Below are 18,765 nucleotides of genomic sequence, written 5' to 3'. Positions count from 1 at the left end.
TCGTCTGGCCGCTTGTGACTTATTTAGAGACTGGTGTTCCTCGGAACGGAATACACCGGTCTCCCCGCAGGACTCCCGAGGGCAGGGATCAGCACACCCTAGCCCGGAAGGTAATCCACCTGTGCGTCCGTGTCGTGCCAACACAAGGAGCTGGTGACGCCGTGGTGGCTTCCGGTTGCGCTTCCTGTGCCATCTGATTGTACAGCAGAAGCCTCCGTCCGTTCCCTGAGGTGGCTAAGTCACCGGCAGCGTGACCGGGCCTCCGACGCCAGCCCCAGCGGCCACCTACCCTTAGCCGTGAAGGAGCGCCGCCTGGCTTGGAAGCTATCAGAAGCCCTCCGTGCCTTGTCCTGACCCTGGGGAGTCTCTGGGGAACCCCGCCCCTGCAGCCTTCTTAGCAGCTCCTGCCTGATTCCTGGCGCTCTGTGCGTCCCTCACGTGAGGGGCCTGGGCTACAGCTGCCCTTGGTGGAGGCTGGTGAGGCGGAGCCAGGGAGAGGGGTGGGACAGTCACCCTCACCTCTGCAGAAAGCGCCAGGCCCTGGTCCCAGCTGCTCTTAGCTTTCCCAGCAGGAATGGGAATGCAGAGGGGAGTGGCTGAGCCATTGCACCAGTACTCGAGTGGCTCTCTTTCCAAGCCACTGAAGGCTGTTTGCCGGTTCCATTCTGCACTGAGCTGCAAGCAGTAAGACGAGACTTGGTCTCTGGGGCAGGCCAGAATGAGGCGGTCCCTACTGATCTCAAATAGTCCCAGTTCATGTGCCTGCCCGTACATTTTCTCTTGCTAGAATGGAAGTGTGGGGGCTGGGAAGGCCCAGAGCTGGCGTCTGGGGTGGGCATCGCACGGAGAGACAGAGCAAGCCCACCTCGTGCAGCACGGATGCCGTCCTGGGGACCCCCACCCTCATGACTCCAAATGCGAGACACCTCCCCCAGGCCGTCCTCCAAATGCCGTCGGCATGAGGTGGAGGGTTAGGTTTCTAGCACACCAGCTTTCGGGGGAAGACTGCCAACTGTAGCAACATGGCGCTGAAACTTACGAGGACTGGAGAGTCCTCCTTGTCCCTATCTTTCACTGACTTCCATCAGTCTTGGAGACACCAGGGCTAACGTTTTTCCCTTGCGTTTCTGCCTGGTGGAGTCCACAGGCAGGAGCTCCCAGAGCCCTGGGCACCATCTTGGAGATTGCTCTCTGCCAGCCCATCAGCTGGGCCCTTCTCCCCTCTTCCTTATCTGCTTGCTCTCCAGGGTCAAAGCCCCACTTCCCAAATGCTTCTCCCTGCAGAGCAGCACAGACAGCATGCACGGCTCCGGGTGAGATACCAGCCTGGCCTTGTGTGCGCTCCTTCAGGTCCAGGTCACCCTTCACTGCAAGACCTTTGTCATTCTAGTGAGCACCTGGGCCTTCCCACCAGCCACTTTCCAAGGAGCGTGTCCATTCAGGACACAGAGGTGCCACTCAAATGAAAGAACGCCCTCCGGGGCAGGCATTTGGCCCAGCAGTTAGGACTCAGGTTGAGGTGCTCACGTCCCATAAATATCAGAGGGCCTGGGTGTGAGTCCTGGCTGTGGCTCCTGGTTGCAACTTCCCGCTAATGCAGACCCTGGGAGGCCCAAGTAGTTGAGGTTCCTGGCTCATCCTTGAGCAGTGGTGGCTCCAGTAGTTGAGGTCCCTGCCACTTTTTTTTTTTTTTTTTTTTTTTTTTTTTTTGACAGGCAGAGTGGACAGTGAGAGAGAGAGAAAGGTCTTCCTTTTGCCGTTGGTTCATCCTCCAATGGCTGCCGCGGCCGGCGCACTGCGCTGATCCGAAGGCAGGAGCCAGGTGCTTATCCTGATCTCCCATGGGGTGCAGGGCCCAAGCACTTGGGCCATCCTCCACTGCACTCCCTGGCCACAGCAGAGAGCAGGCCTGGAAGAGGGGCAACCGGGACAGAATCTGGCGCCCGACCGGGACTAGAACCCGGTGTGCCGGCGCCGCAAGGTGGAGGATTAGCCTAGTGAGCCGCGGGGCCGGCTCCCTGCCACTTTCACAGGAGACCTGGATTGAGCTCCCAGCCCCTGACTCTGGTCATTGTGGCCATTTGGGGGAATGGACCAGTGTGTGTGTGTTTGGGGGGGGGGGCCTCTCTCTCTGCCTCTCCTATTAGTCAATAAATAAATAAATAAAACAAAGCTTTCCAGCGGGCTTAGCAATCATATTCTCCGCACTGCCATGGAGCGCTCCCCAGCGGACTGCTCCCTCGCTCCTTAGCAGTAACCACACAGCACAGCGTCTGGTGGCTGTGCGCATGCGGCTTCCGTCTCCGGCGTGCTCTGGGTGTCCATCCATGGCCAACCCCGGGTGCAGGCCTACACTGGACCTCAAGGCAGAGAAGCCAACCCCAGGCGCCAGGGTTTCAGAAGTGTCCCCGGGCCTGCGAGGCTGCCCAGAAGTACCTGAGCCAATGCAGACGAGCCCGAGTTCCACCGAGGCCGCGTTGGGGGAGGGCTCTTGCCCAGGAGACCGGGTTTGCCCCAACTCGATGTCCGTGTGGGGGCAGCAGCGTTTGGAAACAGTAGGAACAAAGTCTTGACCTTTTCCAGAAATAAAGGGTGGGAAGTGACTTTTTAAATGAAGGGAAAATATTCAAATAGGCAGCTTGAAGAGCACACACAGCATAATGGATTTTAAACACAGAGGTCGCCCTCCCGAAATGGGATGCACTCGGGGCCACAAACACTGACTTGGGATTACCACCTAGCTCATTTCTCAGGAGGCCTGGAGGAAGAAGGCCGGGGGGGCTCAGGGAGATGACTGGTGGCTTTCACTCTCTCTGGCCTCTGGAGGCCTGCTGTCTGCGCTGACCACAGACTGAGTCAGCCAGAGCTGGGCGGCCTGGGAAAACAGCAAGACAAAGCTGGACTTATTTCCCTCTGACTCCCATCTCATTATCCCATTGCAGCTTATCGAAAACACAGTGTGGCTCCGGTTCCTGCGGACGAGCCCTTGGCCTTCGGGGTGGGGGCCGGGGGAGGGCCCTCAGGGTTCCCACACCCCCCCTCCATAAATCACTCCGCATAATTTGCAGGGGTCCACGCGGAGGTTTAGATGTACGGCTCTTCCAGTTCAGTCCACTAGGTGGCACCAGTGCCACAGTGAGGAACCAACTTACAAACCTCAGCAGCGCCCGCCGCGTGTGGGAAGCACCTCCCACCCGCAGCCCTCTCACCTGGTGCTCCTACCACCTCCACGTCCCGCCCTCGTCTCGGGTGGCTGGTGCTGACTCATCACCTCTCTGATCTTGCCCGAATCTAATCCCGAGATGGCGAACTGGCAGCCTGCAGACATAATTAGTTTGACTCCCACAGTGATTGAAATTGTCTTGGACCTGCTTGCCAATATAAGATGAGAGCTTTCACATGAAAGTCGGGATTTTAACTACTCTTGGGAAATCTAAGTCCGGGCAACCACAGGCCTGCGAGGCAGCGAGGGCTGCCTGCTCCCCCGCCCCCGCGGCTCGCTGAGCCCTCCTGTCTGGTGTGCAGCTCACAGCCCGATCTGCACCGGGCGCACAACTAGGGTGCAGAACTATATATCTTTTTTTAATGTAAGAGGCAGAGAAGAGACACATTAACAGAAAGAAAGAGTTCCCATCCACTGGTTCACGCCCCCAAATGCCTGTGACAGCTGGGGCGGAGTCGGGGCCAGAGCCAGACGCAGGGTACACAGTCCAGGTCTCCCACGTGAGCGGCAGGGGCCCAGCGCTGCTTCCTCCCGAGGGCTGCGTTAGCAGGAAGCCAGAGCCGGAGTTGAGAATCGAACCCAGGCACTCCAAGGTGGGACGTGGGAGCGCACGCACTAGGCTTAAAATGACCACTCCCTGGACCAGCTTTTTGAAACTGTCTCTGAAACCCAAATACTCGGCCCCACACTGAGGTCTGCAGTGTGCACGCAACCGGACTGGCCCGGGTTAAAGATCAGCTTTTGCTGCTCTGTGTATGGAATCCTGTTCGGGTCTCACGACACCATCAGGGCCCCCTGAGAAAACAAACTTAGGAGATGTGGTGGTCCCTGGGACAGTGCGAATCCCCAAGGCTGTGTTTCACTCTGCCCACCCATTCAACACCGCACTCTTCACCACCTCATTGCACACGGGGTCTGGGCGGGGGGGGCGCCTGGGCACTGCTGGGTCATTGAACCGATGAGAGTTGGATGTGGGCCAGGCATGCTGTCCAGAGCCCCTCACTCAACAGGTGCTCCTTTGGCACCTCCTCCAGTGCCGAGGGCCCTGCAGCCCTGGGCTCGGTGGCTGACGGCTGACACAGACAAGGCGTCACTGCTGCTCTGTGGTAGCCTGGTGGACTGCCTGCTCTGAACCCCACGCAGGCATCCATGAGCTTTGTGACCTGCAGAACGTTACTTAGCCGCACCCAGTAACTCGCAGGTCAACTAGGTGCCTCAGTTTTTCATCTGTGAAATGGGGTTACATAGTAACAGTACCGTCCTCTAAGACTGTTACCCAGAACTGAGTGAGTTCATTTCAGCACTGAAATAGTCCCTGGCCCATAGCCAGGGCCTGAACAATGGGTGTTGGCTGTCGTTAGCCAGAGCAGAGCACAAGAGAGACACCTGATTTGGCCTTTCTAGAGATTAATTACACACAGGTAGGTGTGCCGGCTAGTGGCTGACACAGCCGTGAAGACACCTGCATCCCACACCAGAGGGCCTGAGTTCGCTCCTGACTCCAGCTTCCTGCTGACGCAGAGCCTGGGAGGGAGCACTGATGACTCAAGTCTGTGGGCGCCTACTGTCCACTTGGGAGGCCTGGATGGAGTTCCAGCTCCTGGCTTTGGCTTGATCCAGCCCCGGCTGCTGCAGGCATTTGAGGAGTGAACCTGCAGCTCAGGGGTGGAGAACATTTTTTCTGCCCAAGGCCATTTGGATATTTATAACATCATTTGTGGGCCATACAAAATATCAACTTGGCACGGGCTCTGTGGCTTAGTGGGTAAAGCCGCCGCCTACAACACCAGCATCCCACATGACTGACGGTTCAGATGCTGGCTGTCCTACTTCCAATCCAGCTCCCTGCAAATGTGCCTGGGAAAGCAGCAGAGGATGGCCCAAGTGCTTGGACCCCTGCACCCATGTGGGAGACCCGGATGAAGCTCCTGGCTCCTCGCTTAGCATTGGCCCAGCTCTGGCCATTGCAGCCATCTGGGGAGTGAACCAATGGATGGAAAATATCTCTCTCTGTCCCCTTCTGTCTCTCCTTCTTTCTCTCAGAAACTCTGACTTTCAAATAAATAAAATAAATCTTTAAAAAATTTGTCAATGTAAAATTTAGCCTGTCATAGATTTACTGCGTTTTGAGTTCCTTGGCAGCGCCAGATCAAAGGATTGTGAGGGCCTTACACAGCCTGCAGGCCCTATGTTCCACACCCCTGCAGTACATGCTTCTCTCTCTGTCGCCCACACACCTCAAATAAATAGAAATTATTAATCAGATAGGAACCAATCTTTCAATTACCAAAACCTACTGCACTGGAGAAAGAACTTTTAAAAAAATATATATTTATTTACTTGAAAGGCAGAGTTATAGAGAGAGGAAGAGACACAGAGAGAGGTCTTCCATCCTCTGGGTCACTCCCCAAATGGCCACAACAACCAGGGATGGGCCAGGCTGAAGCCAGGAGCCAGGAGCTTCTTCCAGGTCTCCCATGCAGGTGCAGGGGCACAATGACTTAAGCCATCTTCCACTGCTTTTCCAGGCCATAACAGAGAGCTGGATAGGAAGAGGAGCAGCTGGGACTAGAATTAGCATCCGTATGAAATGCTGGTGCCTCAGGCGGAGGCTTAGCCTACTACGCCACAGCCCGGCCCTGATAAGGAGACTTTTAGATAACCAGCCACTAAGTGCACTCCGTAGTTTTAAAATATTACCTCTCACGCAATCTTCACAACTCCCTGGTGAACTTCAGCCTTCGTGTTGCAGCTAAGTGAGGTGAAGGTCACAGCCATCACTCGGCTCACAGTAAGGGGTCTGGCCAGGGCGGGAACCCACGAGTAGCTGGCTTGGAGCTCCATGCACCATCCACGGCACTGGGCTACTTTGCGTATCTATAGTCTGCCCCCCAAGGAATTGGGCTGGAGTGGTGGAATGGGTAAAATGATGATAGAAAGTCACATGCCGAAAAAAAAAATAAAGAAAAATGAAACAAAACAAACAGAAAAGAGAGTCTCCTTCCGTGAAAACAACATGCAATCAGAAAGGAAAGGGCCTCAGGGAGCGGGAGACCCAGCAGTGGGTTTACAGCCTAGAGAGCAGGTTCTTCTCGCCCACGTTTTTGCCCCCAGCCTTGGTTACTCCACGGTCGCTGTCGCTGTCACTCTGCGCAGGTTGCTGGCCGTGCCCTTGGTGTGCGAATGCCTGGCTCCTGCGCTTCTCTGCCCCGGGCGCCCAGGTGCCAGGAGGTAAGTGCTTTCCCCTACTTTTCACCGGGACAGCCTGCATCTCAGCCGCCCACAGTTCTGGTCCCCTCTCCAGTTAGGCTTTCTTTGCTTAGCCACAGCATTCAGGGTGGGACGGAGGGCTGGGGGAGGCGCTGTTGGCTTCAGGCCTTCAGGGCATGCCCTGAAGCCCTTCCAGGACCTGTGACCTCGGCGTACTGCCAGAGGTGGACAGTGAGAGAGAGAGACAGAGAGAAAGGTCTTCCTTCCGTTGGTTCACCCCCCAAATGGCTACCACGGCCGGTGCGCTGCACTAATCCGAAGCCAGGAGCCAGGTGCTTCCTCCTGGTCTCCCATGTGGGTGCAGGGCCCAAGCACTTGGGCCATCCTCCACTGCACTCCCTGGCCACAGCAGAGAGCTGGACTGGAAGAGGAGCAACCGGGACAGAACCAGAGCCCCAACCGGGACTAGAACCTGGGATGCCGGCGCCACAGGTGGAGGATTAGCCCAGTGAGCCGTGGCGCCGCCGACTCTGAAATTCTTACACTTAATGTTTGTAGCCACCAAAAATCGAAAGCTGCCATTGGCCACTCCCTCACAACTTGGCCACCAACTTAGAATGAAAGCAAGTCACCACATCTGGACGTTCGGCAGACAGAGAGCAGGCCTTCCCAATCAGCTCGGGGCATCGTCGGCACCTGTGACAGCCTGGCTCCGTCTGCACCAACCTCTTGCCTGAAAGCTGCTTTCTACATGGCAGGCATTGTCAAGGTGAGGGCCTCTTACCTTCAGTCAGCCACAAGCAGCCCAAAGGCCTCCCAGTCCTGCAGGTGGACAGCGGGCTCAGCTCGCCCCTGATGGCCCAGGTCCTAGTCCCCACCCCAAGACTGCAGTGCCAAGTCTCCTGGGATTCTTCACTCTGTTCATTCAAAGGCGCAGTCAGGGCTGCTGCTGTGGTGTAGTCGGTAAAGCTGCCACCTGTAGTGCTGCTATTCCACATGGGCGCCAGTTCGAGTCCCAGCTGCTCCACTTCCGATCCAGCTCCCTGCTAATGCACCTGGGAAAGCAGTGGAGGATAGCCCAAGTGTTTTGGCCTCTGGACCCACATGGGAGACCCGAATGAAGCCCCCTGGCTTCTGGCTTCGGATCGGCCCAGCTCCTTTGTGGCCATTTGGAGAGTGAACCAGAGGATGGAAGATCTCTGATTCTCTGCCTCTGCCTCTCTGTAACTCTTCCTTTCAAATAAATAAATCTTAAAAACAAAACAAAACAAAACAAAACAACATAAGATGCAGAGTCTCTAAGATGGCTACGGAGGTCAGTCCGCCTATCTCTGTTTCATGAGGCCTCTCTCTAGCTTGTATCACGACCGTCGGGCTGCTGTTTTCACCCGGACCCCCGCCCCCCCTTGTGAAACTTCAGAGTCCCAGTGAGGAAAGCACTCCTCAGAATGTAGACCCAGGTCAGGGAAGTGCCTGTGGACCGCGAGTGTGTTGATGAGGGTGCCGGTCGTCCAGCCCTGGTGGGGAGGGGGGACATCCTTGTCTACACTGTGTCCATCCTGGATGTCCGGGTCCCTTCTGAACTTCACGCGTCAGACTGGACCCCTCGCCAGTGGTACTAGCGCCCTTTAAAGGGATTCCAGGGGGCTGCCCTCTTTGCTCTGGGTGAGGCTGCATCGAGACATTCATGAAGGCCCTCACCAACACCTGACCATGGCCTTCAGCCTTCAGAGCCGTGGGAAGGAAGTGTCTGGTGCTGTAAGCCCCCGGCACTGTGAGCTGATCAAGACAACTGCCTGCAGCCTCCTGGGTCACATGGACACACGTGGAGAATTTGGGAACATTCTAGGGAAGATTGCAAACCCCGTGACTGCGGCTTTCCCCATGACGTTCCTCCTATTCCTAGATGCCAAAGAAGTATCCTGTTGTTCCCACACCATGCTGGGGCTCGGAGCCTAGAGACTGTCCACGGCTCTATCTAGAGTCACTTCCCGGCTGCTAGCTGTCTCTATGGGTCTCACCTGGGAAAGGACCATGGGTTGTGCTTTCCTCCCAAGCCCCCAAATTTACATTGCTTAAAAAAAAAAATCACATCTCTGGCCTGTTCCTGTTACTCAGGACCCACCAATATCCTTGCTGTCACTGCTTCTCCAATTACCTCTCCCCCCTACTTAGTCCGGAGAACCACTCCAGGCCAGGAGCAGGCAAGCGAGCGCTGTCTTGTCACCATGGTCTCCCAGGCTTCGGCTGTGTCGACTCCTTTCACTGTCCTCCAGGAAGAGAAATTATGCTCCTTGTCACTTTGTGCTCAACATCCCTGCCATGAAAAGTGGGACAGAGGATGAAGGGCTCAAAAAATGTCAGGGAAAACACCAAAGGAACCACACTGATTAATATCCCAAAATATTATCCTGCCAAGGATGTGAACACCTCCGTCCCTGCACAGGAGGTCATGTTCGGGATCACCCAGCAGCGTGGGGATAGAAGTGCAAAGGCACTCTTGGCCCCTGTAGATCTCCAGTCACTGCCCAGCCCAGGGAGCCTCCCGACACCTTGATCACTATAAGCCGAGTGTCCCCAATCCAATCGCCCAGAATCTGAGACGCTCCAAAACCTGAAAGCTATTGAGCACTGGAATGATGCTTAAAAAAACAAACAAACAAAAAAACTCAGCTTCCAGAGTATTTTGGGTTTGGAGATGCTCATCACAGTAAAATCCGAGCAAATATTCCAAAATCGAGAAAACTCCAACATCTGAAATGCTTCTGGTCCCTAGTATTTCAGATAACAGGTACTCAACCCGGACTTTTCTGGAAAGCCCCTTGTATCCGATGTTTTAAAGGCAGTCACTCACTCAGAAAGGGGTCTTCAAAGAGCTCATGGCAACTGCTGCAAAACGCAGATTGTGAAAAAACTATGAATGGACTTCAAAGTGACTTTGCACAAAAATAAATTTATATTTTCAGAATATTTTATTTATGTATCTGAGAGGCAGACAGCTAAGAAAGGGAGAGAGAGACCCACAATGCCCAGGGCTGGGCAGGCCTAATGCCAGGAGCGGAAACTCAATTCAGGTCACCCTGGTAGGTGAGCCATCATTGCCACCTCCTCATCTCTGCATTAGCAGGAAGCTGGAATCATGAGCTGGAGCCAGGATTGAACTCAGGTACTCCAATATGGAAGGCAGGCGTCTTAACTGCTAGGTCAAATGCCAACCCTAAGTTTACCTCTTAATTCCGCTGCTGTGGACTTTTTGCGGTACCCTACACGTTCCCTGTGTCGCTGCAGAGCCCAGCTGAAGGCACCATGGAAGATGTACTTTGCTGCAGCACTTCCTACTGTCTTAACTTGCCCTACGCTCCAAAGCTTTTCAGGTATTTGGCCGAGAGTGCAGGATTTTTTAGCCTAAAGGTCTTATCTTTGCCTTAACACTCTGCCGAGAGCAAGAGCTTTGGCCTCCCCAGGGCACTCTCCCAACGCGTGTCTTCGCTGGGAATGTTACTGACTGCGTCACACATCCATCTGCCGCGTACCATCATCGTGACCGCAAGAGTCAGCATGCTGTCGGGGGACAAGAGCTCACGTACACAAGAAGACTTGAGTTTGCATCCTCGCTGTATAGGATCTGAGCCTCTGCTTTCCTTTTTTTTCCCATAGGTAGGAAAACTTGCTGGATTATTAAAAGGATTAAAGTGCCCAATCCATGGGAAACTTCAACAAGAATCACCTACTCTGATGCTGTGTTAATCCTTTCTAAAGGCCTTACAGATGCGGGTGTTGTTTTGCCCGAAAGGCAGGGTGGAGGCCCGTGCAGCTTTCTGTGCGTTCTGACGGAGGCTGCTTTGATGCGACTGGAAGCATTTACAACGTTCGTGACTTCCCCTCCCTGCGTGCTGCTGCCATTCTCCCAGACAGCAGTGAACCTGGGCTTGACGGGCTAAGAGGCAAGGCATGAAAAAGGATTACTGGCTGCCTATATGCAAATGAAGGGGCGTCCCCCGCAGCACATCAGTCTGAGAAGGCATCCTTCAACTGCCCATCAGCAGAAAAGCGGTTGGAGTGGCAGATATGATTTTTTGGAACCAGCAATAATGGGGACTTATCAGTGACAGATGTCAGCTGTTGGCCGAGTGGCTGCCAACACAAATCTCCCTCCACCTTCAGACAGCAAGCTGATGGAGAGCTGGGCACAGTGGGACTGGCAGCCCCTGGTCGCTTGGATCATTGGTCACGTTATTATTCCTCAGTCACTGGACAAAGCAGATGGTTTACCATGTATTCGTGACTTTCTGTTGGCCAAGAGATTCTGTTCTTCCATCTGGGTCCAGCATGTAATCAATTATGACAGTGGGTGGTGCAAGAAAATCTCAGCCAATAGAAGTTCAAGGCTTTCTCTTTTTATTAAAGCTACATAAATTGCTACAATTTCCCATGTTTAACCTGTTTTAAAAGTTTTTAAGCAACAGAAAGAAAACAGCTAAGTAGTAGTGTTGGAAAAGCTGGAGCAGTTGCGAGACACATTGTCAGTTGGTCCTGGAAATTCTGTCCGTACTTGGATGTTGATTGTACCTGTCCATTTTGTCTTAGGCTTAAAATCCTCTTGTCTGTATTCTGGTGAGTCTTAGAGAGCCTTAACCTAAAATCATAGGTTGACAGAATTAAAAACAAACATAACATTTCAAAAACACCCATACTCACCAACTAAACTTTTTCTTTAATACTCAGTTGTACTCTTTTTCAGTAGCAATAGCAGTAACCCAGCTTGTCTCACTCGGTAGGTATGATGGTCGTGTCCATGAAGCAATATAGACTCTGTTCTTCACCAACCATCTGGATAATCTTCTTCTTCTTCTTCTTCCCCTTCCCCTTCCCCTTCTTCTTCCCCTTCTTCCTCCTCCTCCTCCTCCTCCTCTTCTTCTTCTTCTTCTTCCTCCCCTTCCCCTTCCCCTTCTTCTTCCCCTTCTTCCTCCTCCTCCTCCTCCTCCTCCTCTTCTCCTTCTCCTTCTCCTTCTCCTTCTCCTTCTCCTTCTCCTTCTCCTTCTCCTTCTCCTTCTCCTTCTTCTTCTTCTTAAATTCATTTACTTGAGTGGCAGGGAAAAACAAAGACAGACAGACAGAAGTTCTCATCAGCTAGTTCACTTCCCACATGACCATAATAACCAGAGCCAGATCAGGCCAAAGGCAGGAGCTGGGAACTCAGTCCAGGTCTCCCACATGGATGGCAGGGACCCAACCACTCACGCCACCACCTGCTGCCTCCTTGGGTCTGCTTTAGCAGGAAGCTGGAATTTGGAGCAGCGCGGGGACTTGAACTCAGGCACTGCAATCTGAGATGGTGTCCTGAGTAGCATCTTAACCACTTTGACAAACACTCGCCCCTGGATCATTTTATTTGCAAAAAAAAATCCTGCTTAGTTATTGTGCATATATCTCTGGAAAAAAATTAGTAGTAGGACAGAACAAGCACTTTCCACATTATAACTACCACCCAGAGAAAACCTTGACACAAATGACATGGTTTTTTTTCTTTTCTTAAAAAAATGCTTTTTTTTTTTTTTAAATCAGGTTCATTAAGAATTGATGGTTTTCTGTCCTGCTCCCTTTTTCCTTTTAACCACATATTAGGGGAATGTTATCAGACTATGACATATTCTTTCAGGACGTGTCCTCCACTGATAGTAGATATTGATTGGGTTTCTAAAATGTTTCTGGTACTACTCCAGGTGCTGGAGACGTAGAAGAGATTAGTTAGATTAGTTAGCATAGTCCCTGCTGTCAAGGAGACAGACACTGGAGCTGGAGCAGCAGTAAATGATTTCATTTCAGACCTGAGTACTATAAATTAGGGTAATACAGTAACCAGTGAGGCTGCTCTGCCTGAGGGAAGCCCCCTGAGGATGTGACGTTAGAGTTGGTTCCTGAAGGCTGCGAAGGAGGCAGCCATGCAGATAGCTTGAGAAAGAGCTTTGGGAGGAGAAGGAACGTAAAATATAAAGACTGTGAGAGAGAAGCCAGGGGAGGGCATCACACAGGCCTTGCGGGAGCCGGACTCTATTCCAGCGCAGTGAGAATCCACTGGAGACTCTTCCAGGAAGGCAGTGACATGGTGCGATCATAGAGACATCACTTTGATGGATGAATATGAGAACAGACAGCAGAACCGGGCTAGCCACCTGTCACCACTGTCCCAACAGGAGATGATGAAGACTCAGCCTTAGGACACCGAAACACAGTGCCCAAGTCCATTTTTCTGTTGCTCTGACGGAGCACCTGACACAGGGTGACTCAGAAAGGGTAGAGATCGACTTTGGCTCACAGATCTGGAGACTGAGAAGTCCAAGAGCCCGACGAAGGCTCTGGTGAGGGCCCCGTGCTGCTCCAGCTCACGGGAGAAAGTGGAAAGCAGGAGCAAGTGAAAGAGACAGAACACGAGCGTCTGCCTTGCTCTGCCACACCTGCTCTCGTCTGGGGTCCAGTCTTGCAAGAACACCATCAGTTCCTCTTAATGACCCACACTGCAACCAGATTTCAACATGAGTCTCTACAGAGCCAAACCGTATTCAAACCCTAGCAGGTCACACAGAGAAGTGGTGGATTCAGGACACGTTTTGGTGAGTGAGCCCATGAGAATTTTTATTGCTTACTTATTTATCGAAGATTTCAATCACACAATCAACTTGCTTCAGACATACTTGGACATCTATAGAACTCTGCATCCAAAAATGAGTGACCCCACACTTTTCACAACCACACATGATGCAGTTACACAAAATGACTATGGACTTGTCTATAAAACAGGTCTCCACCAATTTAAAAGATATGTATCTTTAAAAATCCATGATGGGGGCCGACGTTGTGGCGCAGCAGGTTAAAGCCCTGACCTGAAGCGCCGGCATCCCAGATGGGTGCTGGTTCTAGCCCCGGCTGCTCCTCTTCCCATCCAGCTTTCTGCTATGGCCTGGGAAAGCAGTAGAAGATGGTGCAAGTCCTTGGGCCCCTGCATCCACATGGAAGACCCGGAGGAAGTTCCTGGCTCCTGACTTTGGATTGGCACAGCTCCGGTCTTTGCGGCCATCTGGGGAGTGATGGCCAGTGGATGGAACACCTCTCTCTTTTTCTTTCTTTTTTTCTTTTTTTTTAACTTTTATTTAATGAATATGAATTTCCAAAGTACGACTTATGGATTACAATGGCTTCCCCCCCATACCGTCCCTCCCACCCACAACCCTCCCCCCTCCCACTCCCTCTCCCCTTCCATTCACATCAAGATCCATTTTCAATTATCTTAACATACAGAAGATCAGCCTAGCACACATTAAGTAAGGATTTCAACAGTTTGCTCCCACACAGAAACATAAAGTGAAAAATAATAGATGATTTTTTAAAATGATGATGAAATCAGATCAGACCTATTGTCATGTTTAATCCCAGTGACCTCTCTCTTTTTCTGTCTCTACTTCTCTCTGTAACTCTTTCAAATAAATATAATAAATATTTTTTAAAAAATCCGGCCGGCGCCGCGGCTCACTAGGCTAATCCTCCACCTTGCGGCGCCGGCACACCAGGTTCTAGTCCCGGTCGGGGCACCGGATTCTGTCCCGGTTGCCCCTCTTCCAGGCCAGCTCTCTGCTGTGGCCAGGGAGTGCAGTGGAGGATGGCCCAAGTCCTTAGGCCCTGCACCCCACGGGAGACCAGGATAAAAACCTGGCTCCTGCCTTCGGATCAGCGCGGTGTGCCGGCTGCAGCGCGCTGGCCGCGGCGGCCATTGGAGGGTGAACCAACAGCAAAAGGAAGACCTTTCTCTCTGTCTCTCTCTCACTGTCCACTCTGCCTGTCAAAAAAAAAAAAAAAATCCATGATGGTCCAGAGATTTGACTTTATAACTATCTTAGCTTTACTACCAAAATAACTCTTGTGAAAATAACTTTCAGCATTAAAAATGACACATAAGGGGGGCTGGGCTGTGGTGTAGTGGGTAAAGCCACTGCTTGCAGTGCTGGCATCTCATATGGGAGCTGGTTTGAGCCCGGCTGCTCCACTTCCAAGTCAGCTCTCTGCTGTGGCCTGGGAAAGCAGTAGAAGATGGCCCATCCACTTGGGCCCCTGCACCTGCATAGAAGACCCGGAAGAAGCTACTAGCTCCTGGCTTCAGATGGGCCCAGCTCCAGCATTGTGGCCATTTGGGGAGTGAACCAGTGGATGGAAGACTTTTCTGTTTTTCCCTCTCATTGTCTGTAACTATACCTCTCAAATAAATAATAAAATCTTAAAAAAAAAAAAGGAAATAATAACTCCTACCCTGTAGAGTTACTGCCGGCATTAAGTGAGACAAAGCAGAGTGTGGCTTTATTTAGGCTTTGGAAATGTGCTTGGAGCACCTTAAAGAGAAAGGGGTCGGAAGCTGGTGCTGTGGCTAGTAAGGCTAAGCCTCTTCCTGCAGCACCAGCATCCCACATGGGCTCCAGTTCGTGTCCTGGCTGCTGTACTTCTGATCTAGCTCTCTGTTAACGGCCTGGGAAAGCAGCAGAGGACTGCTCAAGTGCTTGGCTCCTTGCATCCCTGTGGGAGACCCAGAAGAAGAGGCTGGCTCTTGGCTTTGAATTGGCCCAGCTTTGGCCCTTGCTGCTATTTAGGGAGTGAACCAGCAGGTGGAAGACCTCTCTCTCTGTGTCTCTCCCTCTCTCTGTAACTCTGCCTCTCAAATAAATAAATCTTAAATTGTGTGTGGGGATTACCTGATAAAAGCTAGAACCTACAAGGTATCTGTTACCATGGCAGCTAAAGGGACTAGTGACTAGGTATTAAATGTATTACTCATCTGTGTCTGTGTCTGTGTGAGGTTCTCACAAGTTCTCGGAAAATGTGTGCGAAACAGCTATGCCTGGATTTCACTATTTTGCATCAGAGTACACATTATGAAGATGCATTTTATTTATTTATTTATTTTGACAGGCAGAGGTAGACAGTGAGAGAGAGAGAGACAGAGAGAAAGGTCTTCCTTTCCATTGGTTCACCCCCCAAATGGCTGCTACAGCCGGCGTGCTGTGCCAATCTGAAGGCAGGATCAAGGTGCTTCCTCCTGGTCTCCATGCGGGTGCAGGGCCCAAGCACTTGGGCCATCCTCCACTGCACTCCCGGGCCACAGCAGAGAGCTGGACTGGAAGAGGAGCAACCAGGACAGAACCTGGCGCCCCAACTGGGACTAGAACCCGGTGTGCTGGTGCCACAGGCGGAGGATTAGCCAAGTGAGCTGCAGCACCAGCCTGAAGATGCATATTATGAAAAAACTATGCATGTATCTCAAAATATTTTTTGCACTCAAATAAACTTTTCTTTAAAAAAAAAAAGATTTATTTATTTATCTGGAAAGCCCAGTGAAAGAGAGAAGGGGAGAAACAGAGTGATCTTCCATCTGCTTGTTCATTCCCTACATGCCTACAACCTTTGGGGCTGAAGCCGGGTGCCCAGAACTCCATCTGGGTCTCCAATGTGAGTAGCAGGAACCCAAGTACTTGGACCATCATCCACTATCTTTGCAGGTACATTAACAAGAAGCCGTATTGGAAGCAGAGTGGCCAGGGTTCAAACTGGATGCGGGCAGCCCCAGCAACAACTCAGTTCACTGTGCCACAATCCCTGCGTCTAAACTTAGCTTTTAATTCCATTTTCCATAAACCTTTTGAAGTATCCATGTAATTATGTGCTTCTTTTTTTTATTATTTTTTTGACAGATAGAGTTGGACAGTGAGAGCGAGAGAGAGACAGAGAAAGGTCTTCCTTCTGTTTGTTCACCCCCCCAAATGGCCGCCACAGCCGGAGCTACGCTGATCCGAAGCCAGGAGCCAGGTGCTTCCTCCTGGTCTCCCATGCAGGTGCAGGGGCCCAGGCACTTGGGCCATCCTCCACTGCCTTCCTGGGCCACAGCAGAGAGCTGGACTGGAAGAGGAGCAACCGGGACCAGAACCCGGAGCCCATATGGGATGCCGGCACCGCAGGTAGAGGATTAACCAAGTGAGCCAAGGTGCTGGCCCGTGGTTCTTCTAGTATCTCACTTGTTCATAGCCTGTCCTCTGTATTCTGCTCTCAAGTTTACATCATTCCTGGTTTCTGTTTCACCCTGCATGCCTTCTCACAGCCCCAGCTCTATCTCAGGGCTTCCCTCCACGCTTGTGTTCTGCTTCAGCCCTCACAGGTAACTACTAACTTCATTTCATTTTCCAGTTCACATTACTAGGAGAACCTGTTAGGCTGAACGAATTGACTCACACATTCAGATCACTTATATGGCGTACCTGTGGGAACAGATGGTGTACCCCTGTGGCCCTGTTATACCCTTCCACCCTCATTTGGAAATGCCTCCTGCTGACCCGGCAGCTATTAGCAACGCTGACTTTGGCCCCTTCTCTAGACTTTCTAAATCCAGAACCTGCATTTTCACAAGGTTCCCAGGATAGTTTCTGATTTTCTTGCACATTCAAGTTTGAGAAGCACTGCTGTAAACTTCCGGCTCTCAAAACTGGTCGAAGGGCCTTCACAAAGCTCCTGGGAAATGTTCACTGTGAAAAATGATGCGCGGATTTCCAATTCCTCTTTGCACCAAAATAAACAGATCCTTTAATTTCATTTCTCATGAATTTTTTTGAAGTACTCTTGTAGCTGCGGATTAAGAAATATCAATTCCTAGGTCTTTCCTCCAGAGGTTCACAACTAATTATTCTAGGGAGCAGCCTGGTCCCTAGATGATTCTAGTGTACAGGTGGGTTTGCAGACTTCTGAGCCAGGTCTGTGTTGCCCCTGACCAGCTACGTGAGCCTAGACATTGCTAAGTTCACCTGCAGGTCAGACCTCTGATCTCTCAAGTGAAGATCATTTGGCCTAAGAGGAGCAGCCGGGTCTTGAGCCTGCACCCATATGGGAAGCTGGCACTGCAGGCCGAAGTTTAGCCTTCTGCAGGAAAGCATAGAAGGGGGTTGGGATAGGATTGTAGGCTGCCTAGAGTGTGGTGGAGTGGCTGAAGGTGAATATTGAGCCCTGTGGGCAATGGGCAGCAGCCTGTTTATGTTGTCTTTTGGGAGGGGTCCTGCAGCAGAAGGGCGTGGTAAAGTCCCTTGTCTCAGCAATTTGGAGTGTCCAGGTGAGGGGCTTTCCCAAGGAATAGGCAGTCACTGAGCTTTAGGTTATTTGTGCATGGTTTTATCAAGTTTATAGCATGTTTTGGGGGTTTGAGGCATCAGTGACCCAAATGCTTCATTGTAACTTAGTGGCTCAATAAATTCTTTTTTTCTTAAAGTACCAATTTACAGCAATCTCTTGTTCACTCCTCTAAAATATTTATTTATTTATTTGAAAGTCAGAGTTACAAAGAAAGAGAGACACAGAGATCTTCCATCATTGGTTCACTCCCAGGAGCCAGGAGCTTCACTAGGTCTCTCAGGTGGGTGCCAGGGGCCCAAGCGCTTGGGCCATCTTGTGCTGCTATTCCCAGGCCATTAGCAGGGAGCTGGGCGGGAAGTGGAGCAGCCAGGACTCGAACTGACACCCATATTGGATATATAACAGGTTCTAACACCTACCTAATGTTATCAATTTTTATCCATGCCATGGTTAGGTTATCCCAGTTCACCTTTACCAGGGATTACAGAGATTGAGGAACTCTCTCAAGGCCCTGGAGGTTGTTGAAGGTAAATTACCCAGCTGAGCCTTGTTAAAAACTGCAAGGAAGGCCTTATTCAAGACCTTCGTAACAAGGATTAAGACTACTGCAATGGGACAGAGACTGGAGAAATTTATAGCCAGGGGGCAGGATGGACGCGGTGAGGGAGAACTCAGAAAATCACCAAGAGGAAGCGGTGAAGTTTCCATGGCAACAGGGAAGTGGCGCTTGATAACACCAAGTTTGTTTGAAAATCAGCTGAGTGGATTCTTGACCAACCGGCTTAACAGACCAAGGATGAGGCTCGGTCCAGAAGAGGAATCAAAGGAGGTCGCTACAGGTTAGTTACGGAAGCAGGCTTGGTCAAGGAGGAGCTGGGGCTGAAGTTGGGCAGGTCCAAGCCTGCACGGCTCGCTCGTTCGCCCTGCTTCCCCAAAATCCGGGGACATAGTTTGGGGAGGGATTCATCACATCGAGCAGCTATAAAAACTACTGGTTGCATCCCAGCCTCAAATCAGTTCAACCCCAAGTCGAAACATTGGTTACCTTATCTACCCAGCCTGCAGGGCGCACATTTGCCCGGGCAAGAATCCCGCAGCCGGACTCCGGGGGCGGGGCCCGCACGCACCTGCCACGAGCCAATCACAGGCCCGCGCGCAGGGGCGCAAGCGCCACATCC

General features: G+C 51.7%; 1 long non-coding RNA gene across 1 annotated transcript; it reads right to left on the bottom strand.

The window, feature by feature from the left end:
• Nucleotides 1-13,419: 13,419 nt before the first annotated feature.
• LOC149124695 (uncharacterized) lies at nucleotides 13,420-18,712 on the bottom strand. The gene is made up of 3 exons (XR_016212967.1): nucleotides 18,633-18,712; nucleotides 13,869-13,904; nucleotides 13,420-13,538 (listed from the first exon to the last, which is right to left on the bottom strand). It is a non-coding gene; the product is annotated as an uncharacterized LOC149124695 (long non-coding RNA).
• Nucleotides 18,713-18,765: the final 53 nt, after the last annotated feature.

This window comes from Oryctolagus cuniculus, chromosome 9, assembly GCF_051225735.1.
Source record: "Oryctolagus cuniculus isolate XC-2025 breed Fujian yellow rabbit chromosome 9, ASM5122573v1, whole genome shotgun sequence".
In the NCBI taxonomy this organism is placed as follows: Eukaryota; Metazoa; Chordata; class Mammalia; order Lagomorpha; family Leporidae; genus Oryctolagus; species Oryctolagus cuniculus.
Note: the sequence above shows the minus strand (reverse complement) of the source record. Positions and strands in the feature narration are given on the sequence as shown.